We start from the raw sequence: 9554 nt of genomic DNA on the forward strand, positions 1-9554 counted from the left end.
CGATGAGGGTACCTGGACAAGCCATCAACGCTGGGATATTCTAAGGCAAGTGGCTGATTCAACCAGCACTGGTTAGCTACTTTAACACTGAAAGCAATTTGTTAAATGCAAAACATGTTTCCTTGCTTATATAGGAAAGAAAAGGGAAAAAAAGAAACAACAAATTAGTTTCCAAAAGTTCCTTTTGTCTGGAGACAATTAATAATTAGTACATCATGAGACATTGTTTAGCTTTTTGATAATTAAGCAATACAGAGTACCTGTCAGCATTTATACACGCATCCATCAAGCTTCAGCATTGGCTTTAAAGACATTTTCTTTCACCATTGTGACTGAAACATGTACAATTCATGAATATTTCATTACAAGCAGCTAAGACCTATAGCCCAACGCATGATGTTAACTTGTGCATTTGTAATGAAGTCAGTTGTCTATTTTCTTCATGCTAAAAAAAAACAACAATACATGCTGCATTCTTGCATAAAATGCTTCAACTCTGCAAAGTAAAAGACATGTTAAATATGAGAGTATAAAGGCATATGACTGCAGACAGACCATTTCTTCGCAGTGGAAAATGAAATATGATATGATAATAGGAGTTGTAGTTCAAACAAATCAGCTGCCTTACAGACAGCTGATATTAACTGCCCAGTGCCAAGGCAGGCAGTTACATGAAAGCACCTCCTGGCTGCATTGCAGATATAAAATTCATATTCCATGGCTGAAGCTTGATCTTCCTCCTTCTCACTGCAACAGGGCCTGAACAGAATGTAATCACTTGAGAAAGAGGGTATCAGCAACCCATAGCTGCCACTCTGTATCGCTTTATTCCTAACCTTCTCTGCAACAGCTATGGGAATACATCTAGTGGCATCTCGTGCTAACGATAAAAGTGTGCAATTGTCTGACAGTTTAATAGGAAGGATTGTATTTTCCTTTTAACAGTAGAGGATTTGTATTAATACTGCAGTGACAACTTAAGGGCAATGGATTTTACAGCTCCTAATAAACTGTGACAACATTTGGATGCATAAATGCTCTGTGAGCATCACGTTGCCTCTGCTGTGCACAAGATTGTCCATGCCAGACATCTCTTTTTGATAAAATATCACCATTACCTGAGATTTTTATTTTTCCTCTGAGAATACAGCCGGCAATTACAAAAACAAAGTAGGTTTCAGACTGCTCTTTATGTAGTGAGAAGGGTTGTTATGTTCTTCTACTGCTTTATATGAAGATTCCTAAATGCCTGGTGCATGCATTTCTGTAGAAAAGAAGTATAAAACACACAAAATCCCCCCACAAATGTGATAATACAAGGTGATTATGCATTTAAGTGGTTGATCGAGCAACTGAGTAATTCAAGACATCAATCCGCCGCCAGGTTGACGGGGAGACATCGAACTGGTTGTCTGAGTGACTGATGTCCACGTAGAGCTGTGCTGCTTCTTTAACATTCTAATGATGACACGGGCAGGCAGGAAAGTAGTAGGGTAGTAAAAGAGAGTATATAGGAAAATAGAGGCAGATATGGAATAGCAGGTGACGAGCAGAGAAAGATGCATGCGCCCTTAGCTGGAGTGAACGTCCAGGTTTTTCCAGATAAGACTGAAACAGGAAATGACAATATGGAGGCACAGTGGCTCACGTGGAATACTAAGAGACTTGCTGACTCCTTCTCCTCCCGTCGGCCTTCAGAGGAAAATGATACCCCTGAAATCCCGAGTGCACTTTCTCTACTATAATACCACTATAATACCGGAGAGCTCATCTTTTAAATGGTCACATAAAACCATGTAATTGTTCTCATTGCTCTAATTATGAACCCTCATTTTCTGACTTGCACAGAACCCTACATCAGGACACAAGACAGAATTTAATATCACGGTGTGATATTATACAGTCATTTTAAGGTTATACACAATAAAGCTTGAGTTGACTGCTTTGTAAAAGACCCATATGGGCGTAGGATGCTTAGTTATTTTTTACTTCTTGTTTGCGCATGCACAGCCTTTCTCTGTGCTTCTATAATGTTTGAGAAGCCACAGAAATCATGTTTATCCAACAGATTTGCAGAGTAGCCAGCAGGGGGGAGTGCTGGTCTCTGCTAAATGTTAACGCACATATGCACACACATCTTGGTATCCCTGTCTTTGTGGGGACCAATCCTTGCCATAATGCTTTACTTACACTCTTACGCAAACTTCAGCAATCACACGGAGAGCCTAACCGAAGCACTACTTTGAGCCAAATTCTTACCCTAAACCAAGTGAAATGGACACACATAACAAGGAAGTTTGTACACTGTATTTCCCCTTGCCGTTCTACCACCAAAATGAACCTCTTCTATATTGAACTGCTGTCAATATTTCCAGCTGAATCTAGATGCGCTTGTCCTTTTATAATAGCAGTTGTCTTTTTCTGTCAGTGTTTTCTGCAGCCCAGCCACTGATGTCATGTTTGTATTTTTGCGCAGAGCCCACTAAGTATGGGACCATTACAAAACAGTGGATTGCTCCATCCAGAGTCCCCCAACACTCATTTTAATTGGTGCAGCTGTTTACTCCATATATGTTGAGATCTGCACTGGGCTTTTCTTTGATCCATGCTACTTTTACACCTTTTTTATTCTACCATAACAATAGTGATTGTGCGATGGACAGTGAAAACCTCCAAAATGGAGGTGACCTGCACCTCAGTACTGTGCCCCATGTCATGCTGCAAAGAAACCGGCACATCACAGAAGCATCTGTTGTGTTGGTATATGTGCAACATGATGCTCTGCAGAGATGGTGTCAGCCAATATCTATGTGGTTTGTGGGATCTGAGGATTTTGGCAGTCAATCTTGCACTGAATGAGATCGAACTTTGACTTCTAAAGCCTTTACCAAACAGAGCAAATGCATTCATGTACTAAAATTGTGCTATGCATATCCTCTCGATACTTGCAGTATTTCTTTTTTCTTTGAGCACTCCAGCTATTTCTGGCAGGCCAAAGGCATGGGTGCAAGGTTGACTGGTATTTCTAAACAGACTCTAGCAGTAAGAATGCCTGTGCATGTTTGTCAGTCTCTGTGTTCCCCGGACTGGCAGAGCACCCATGGTGTACCCCACCTCTTGGCTGCTGGCAGTTGGATATGCTCCAGGAGCTCCCTGTGAGCCCAAGAAGGATGTTACTGTTAAAAGAAAATGGATGGATGACTATATTTAAAAAAACAATACAATCTTGCTAAGTTCCACTGCTTTTTATAGTGAAGACTTAACCAGTGGACTTGGTGATAAATAGTTTGGTAAATATATAGTGTTATACATGAGAATGCCATAGAATTAACATTGGAAGCCAAATAATTACAGTATATTTTCTTCTTTTCTATTACACCAAAGACATTTACATTTTGTTTTTAAATCCTTTACAATTCACTACAAATTAGATAAAGACCCGAAAAAAGCCTCTTTCACATTAATTTCTGCCTGGGTTTAAAGGGCCAGTCACTTCATCCCATCCATCACCTGGTTTTAATCTGTCTTGCAATCCAGTACGAACTCCAGTTTAGTCTTTTCAGAGGTGGGAAAGCATTCAGGTGGAATGTTATTTCCTTTTTCTTCTCTTTACAAACTAAATTATTTGTTTTATTAGTATTTTATCAGTGTGTAACACATTGTACAGGCTGGAGAATGTTTTTCGTTTAATAGTTATATTCACTGAATTACTGTAAATAAAACAAGAATTGAAAATTAACTCATTTTATTTCCTTTATATAAGATTAGATTAATGAGCTGTTGCACATGAAGTTTTGAACACAGATGTTGAAAAAACAGAGAAATGAAGACAAACGGCAACAGTATACAGGAAACACTGCCAAGGAACTTGCCAGTGTGTTTTATTTATGTTAAAGTCAATAAAATTACACTAGTGGCTAATGGATAAAATGAATAAAGATCAACAGAAGGAAGGATAAAAGATAACTCTTCAAACTTCTAAACTCATAAAACTTTATTTTCTAGGAAAAATATTGCCATCAATTCTTTGGCACATTGACCCAAACAGCTGGCTATCCGCAACGTCTCCACGCTATGGGCCTCCAGGTGGGAAGGAGTTATGGATTAATTTAGTGTTGCATGCTAAGTCAGCTAAAAAGCTAAGCTATGCTAAGCATGGCTGAGCAGAAAGTGACAGGTATACGCGCTGGTGCCTGCCAGCTCAGTCGGCGCAATAGTTTGCCAGTTCAGAGTGGTGGCAGGGCTGGTGACAGCAGACCCTCACAATGGTAGTATCCTCTGCGCGTGAGCGGTAGTAGAAGCCTTTGTCTCCACAGACTTCGTAAAGGGCATCCACCAGAGGCTGGCCACACAGTTGCAGTAAACTAGTGGCTTCTGTGCTCGGACGGGTCACGGCCAGTAAGAGCAGAACTGAGATGGCGTGTATCCACAGTGTCGCCATACTGGAAGAGCTGCACACACAATTTTTTCTTATTGAGGAGGTTGAAGAACAGGACAGCTATGCTAAAAGCAAATCAAAATAATAGGAGGAGGAAATCAATTGCGTAAAAAAAAAAACAAGAGGGAAGAATCTTGAGAGGTGGAGTTGAGTAGAGAATGTAGGCAGTGCTTTAAGTGGGAAAAAATAAGTGCCGGTACTCTCCCCCTCCAGTCATACAAATATGGGACTATGTAAATTTGTATATTTCCGTTTGGCCTTGCATTTTGTCCCTACAAGTTATTTCCGTCACAAGCACAAGCGCGCCCGTCTAGCTCAACGGGATGAGCAGGCGACTTGCGTACAGGGAATGCGGGTTCGATTCCAGTCACGGCATATTTTGCACCCACTTCGTACGAGTCTGTCTTTCACTGCACCTATCAAATAAAGTTGCAAGAGCCACATGACACCGGCCAAAGAGCCGCATGCGGCTCGCGAGCCGTGGGTTGGCCAAGCGCGCCTTTACTTTACCTTTACGTCTGTACGGCAAGCTTTGAGCATCAAAAAACCTTAATCAACAAATCCAACCTGTAGACTTTGGGGAGATCGGGGGGAGTTACTGACTGATGGGGAATCTGGGAAGAACAGTACCGGTACGCGCCGCACACAGTAAATAATTTCCGGTACGCTGATGGGTACAATTTAGAAGTGCCGGTACTGCGTACCGCTCCGTACCGGCCCACTTAAAGCACTGAATGTAGGTGAAATGAAGGGTCACTGAGCAGTTGGAGGGAGATCATAGAAAAGTCGCTTACCTGGAATGAAGGAAAGAAGACGTGTGAAGCGTAAATGTGCAGTAGAAGAGCTTCAAATCACCAGCTGGTGTGACACTGAGCTGAAGGTTCCATCTATTTAAAACTCCTAACACCAGTTAGACACGCCTTTTGTAAATGTGTGGAGACAGATTAATTGATGCCCAAGTTTCCATTCAGCACATGATGTGCAGGGAAGCCAAGCTGGGATTCCTAAGCAGACCATGAGGTCGGTTACAGATGACATATGTTGCTTATGTTTCATCAAGTGAGTACCAGCTTGTAATGGTAAAGTATGAGGGGGTGAAATACCAACTACATCAAAAAGGCAGTACATGATAACATGAAGTGTGTCAAACAGTGCCTTCAGTTGAGATTGTCCATGTCTCCGACCAAACATAAAAACACGCCAACTGAAAAAGACAAAAAAAAAAAAAGTCAACCGACGAAGATCATCAGCTGGACAGACTACGACTGTCCCTTCATTAGCAACGAAGCATCGAAGAAGAAAATCTAAAACATTGTGTTGAGATAAACTGTGTTTTTGCTTTCATGCATATCTTTTTTGGCAAAAACCTTTTGAGAATATTTGTTCAAAGATGGTCTTGGTTCCTGTCATCTACTCATCTGGTGAAAACAATTTTCTTTTTTGTGTAGAGGTATAAATACAATTTGTATTCTTAATAAACATTCTGTAAAAGCAATGAAAAAACTATTCTCTCATTTGGAGGTTATAAGCATTTTTCACATAAAATATGTGGATGTTTTCTACACAAATTGTTTGTTATGAAGAAATGTTGCCTTGACAATAAGGAAATATTATATTTTGACAATTCATTCATAATTAATTATAGTTCATTATAATATAATAAGTAATTTAATATATTGACAATACCATTGCATTATTGTTTTCCTGTAAGGGTGTAGCTTTTTTTTTTAATCTGTCTTGCAATCCAGTATGAACTCCAGTTTAGTCTTTTCAGAGGTGGGAAAGCATTCAGGTGGAATGTTATTTCCTTTTTTTTTCTTTACAAACTGAATTATTTGTTTTATTAGTATTTTATCAGTGTGTAACACATTGTAGAGGCTGGAGAATGTTTTTCGTTTAATTGTTATATTCACTGAATTACTGTAAATAAAACAAGAATTGAAAATTAACTCATTTTATTTCCTTTATATAAGATTAGATTAATGAGCTGTTGCACATGAAGTTTTGAACACAGATGTTGAAAAAACAGAGAAATGAAGACAAACGGCAACAGTATACGGGAAACACTGCCAAGGAACTTGACGATGTGTTTTATTTATGTTAAAGTCAATTAAATTATACTAGTGGCTAATGGATAAAATGAATAAAGATCAACAGAAGGAAGGATAAAAGATAACTCTTCAAACTTCTAAACTTATAAAAGTTTATTTTCTAGGAAAAATATTGCCATCAATTCATTGGCACATTGACCCAAACAGCTGGCTATCCGCAACGTCTCCACGCTACGGGCCTGCAGGTGGGAAGGAGTTATGGATTAATTTAGTGTTGCATGCTAAGTCAGCTAAAAAGCTAAGCTATGCTAAGCATGGCAGAGCAGAAAGTGACAGGTATACGCGCTGGTGCCTGCCAGCTCAGGGGGCGCAATAGCTTGCCAGATCAGAGGGGCTGCAGGGCTGGAAACAGCAGGCCTTCACAATGGTAGTCTCCCCTGTGCGTGAGCGGAAGTAGAAGCCTCTGCCTCCACAGACTTCGGTAAGGACATCCACCAGTTCAGCGCCACACAGAGTCTGTAAGCTAGTGGCTTCTGTGCTCGGACGGGTCACGGCCAGTAAGAGCAGAACTGAGATGGCGTGTATCCACAGTGTCGCCATACTGGAAGAGCTGCACACAAATGTTTTCTTATTGAGGAGGTTGAAGAACAGGACAGCTATGCTAAAAGCAAATCAAAATAATAAGAGGGGGAAATCAATTGCGTAAAAAAAAACAAGAGGGAAGAATCATGAGAGGTGGAGTTGAGTAGAGAATGTAGGTGAAATGAAGGGTCACCGAGCAGTTGGAGGGAGATCATAGAAAAGTCACTTACCTGGAATGAAGGAAAGAAGACGTATGAAGTGTAAATGTGCAGTAGAAGAGCTTCAAATCACCAGCTGGGTCCAGCTGAGCTGAAGGTCCCATCTATTTAAAACTCCTAACACCAGTTAGACACGCCTTTTGTAAATGTGTGGAGACAGATGAATTGATGCCCAAGTTTCCATTCAGCACATGATATGCAGGGAAGCCAAGCTGGGATTCCTAAGCAGACCATGAGGTCGGTTACAGATGACATATGTTGCTTATGTTTCATCAAGTGAGTACCAGCTTGTAATGGGAAAGAATGAGGGGGTGAAATTCCTACTACATCAAAAAGGCAGTACATGATGACATGATGTGTGTCAAACAGTTGAGATTGTCCATGTCTCGTCGGATCAACTCAATTGTTTTCCCCAAAACCGAAACTTCAATGCACTTTTACCTTTCTTTAACATTTTACATCGAAAGTCTCCAACTTAATTTTAATTCCAAAGCTATCAAGACCTTAACTCTCTGGAATTCCTTGGCACAGGAAATAAGGTCTGCTCCAACAGTGCCCACTTTCAAAAGCAGACTAAAAACGTACCTTTTTTGCACAGGCGTTTGACTAAACTCATGAGGGTGCAGGGTGATCGCACTTTTGTTCAAATGGAATTATGGTTGTTATTATTGTTTTTTCTCTTGTCATACTCGTTATTATGGGGATGCCAAGTAGTGGCATGACCATATTGCAATCGTCCAGAATGGCCCAAAGGGCAATGTTGCTAGCATTTTGCTAACAAGCTAAAGTCGCAAAAGTCCCACTGTGCACCAGCGGGTGTAGAGCATGACCCCGCTCTGATGTGGGAAAAAAAATCCCCAAAAAATGAAACACGCCCCAAAAATATGAGAAAAAACATGAAAATGAAGGCGATATAATATAGTATACAGAAAGGTTTCCCTTTTCTTATTATTCTTATTCTGCATGCTTTTTTCGTCCGTTAATACGGCCCGAACCGCAACGTGCACCGATGCATGCCATACATCGTTCGATGCGTCTCCATCGTACCCCGATGGGTATTACTTTTTTTAAGTCAAAAGTCTTACCGTGGCAACACTAGATGCCAAAAAGCAAAAAAAAAAGGCGAAAATTTGGATGCTTATTGCTCGGCCGAAATTTATCATAGAGACATCGTTCAAACTTTCAAACACTCGGCCCGATTGGCACTAATGGACCGTACATCCTCATTATGCCAATTATTACAGTTTTTGCGATATTTACCTTTATTTATTTTTTTTAATTTCCGTTTGACTTTGGACGCTTGTTGCTAGGCAACAGGTTATCGTAGAGATATCGTACAAATGTTCCCAGACTCAGAACGCTGTGGACTTCAACATATTCAAATTTCATGAAGCTATGATTTAAGAACAAACTTTCAAACACTCGGCCCGATCGGCACTAACGGACCGTACAACCTCATTATGCCAATTATTACAGTTTTTGCGAAATTTCACTTAAATTTTTTTTTTAATTTCCATTTTAATTTGGACGCTTGTTGCTAAGCAACAGGTTATCGTAGAAACATCGTACAAATGTTCCCCGACTCGGCACGCTGTGGACTTCAAGATATTCAAATTTCATGAAGCTGCGATTTAAGGAAATTTTATGTCAAAATCCATGCCAAATGGCCCCATTCATTCAGATGGGGTTTTTTACCATGGTGAAAAAAAAACCTATCCATTAATGTAGGCTGAACAAACGTGCACCCATGCATGACATATATCGTTAGATGCGTCTCCATCGTGAGCATTACTTTTCTCATTCAAAAGTGTTACCGTGGCAACGCTAGATGCCAAAAAGCAAAAAAAAGGCAAAATTTTGGACGCTTATTGCTCGGCCGAACTTTATCGTAAAGACATTGTTCAATTTTACAAACACTCGGCCCGATTGTTCCTAAACGTCCGTACAACCTCATGCTGCTAATTATTACGGTTTTGTTTGTTTGTTTGTTTATGTATTTTTGAGCACATTGAGTCCATGCTCGTAATGTGAAATGTGCTTTATAAATAAAATTGAATTGACTTGACTTGAACCCTAAATCAATAATTTAATATATTGACAATACCATTGCATTATTGTTTTCCTGTAAGGGTGTAGCTTTGTGGACTTTTGTGCAATCATAAAGTTTAATAAAATTTTTTATCATATATGTATTCTGCACACATTACAGATGCCATTACTGGAGAAACAATACCTTTCATAAAGGCAGTTGAGAGGAAACTCCAA

At 40.0% G+C, this 9554-nt stretch overlaps 1 long non-coding RNA gene across 1 annotated transcript; it reads right to left on the bottom strand.

The window, feature by feature from the left end:
• Positions 1 to 3845: 3845 nt before the first annotated feature.
• LOC133459468 (uncharacterized) lies at positions 3846 to 6850 on the bottom strand. Its single transcript, XR_009784054.1, has 2 exons — positions 5233 to 6850; positions 3846 to 4451 (listed from the first exon to the last, which is right to left on the bottom strand). It is a non-coding gene; the product is annotated as an uncharacterized LOC133459468 (long non-coding RNA).
• Between the last annotated feature and the right edge of the window lie 2704 nt (positions 6851 to 9554).

Source organism: Cololabis saira, chromosome 14, assembly GCF_033807715.1.
Source record: "Cololabis saira isolate AMF1-May2022 chromosome 14, fColSai1.1, whole genome shotgun sequence".
In the NCBI taxonomy this organism is placed as follows: Eukaryota; Metazoa; Chordata; class Actinopteri; order Beloniformes; family Belonidae; genus Cololabis; species Cololabis saira.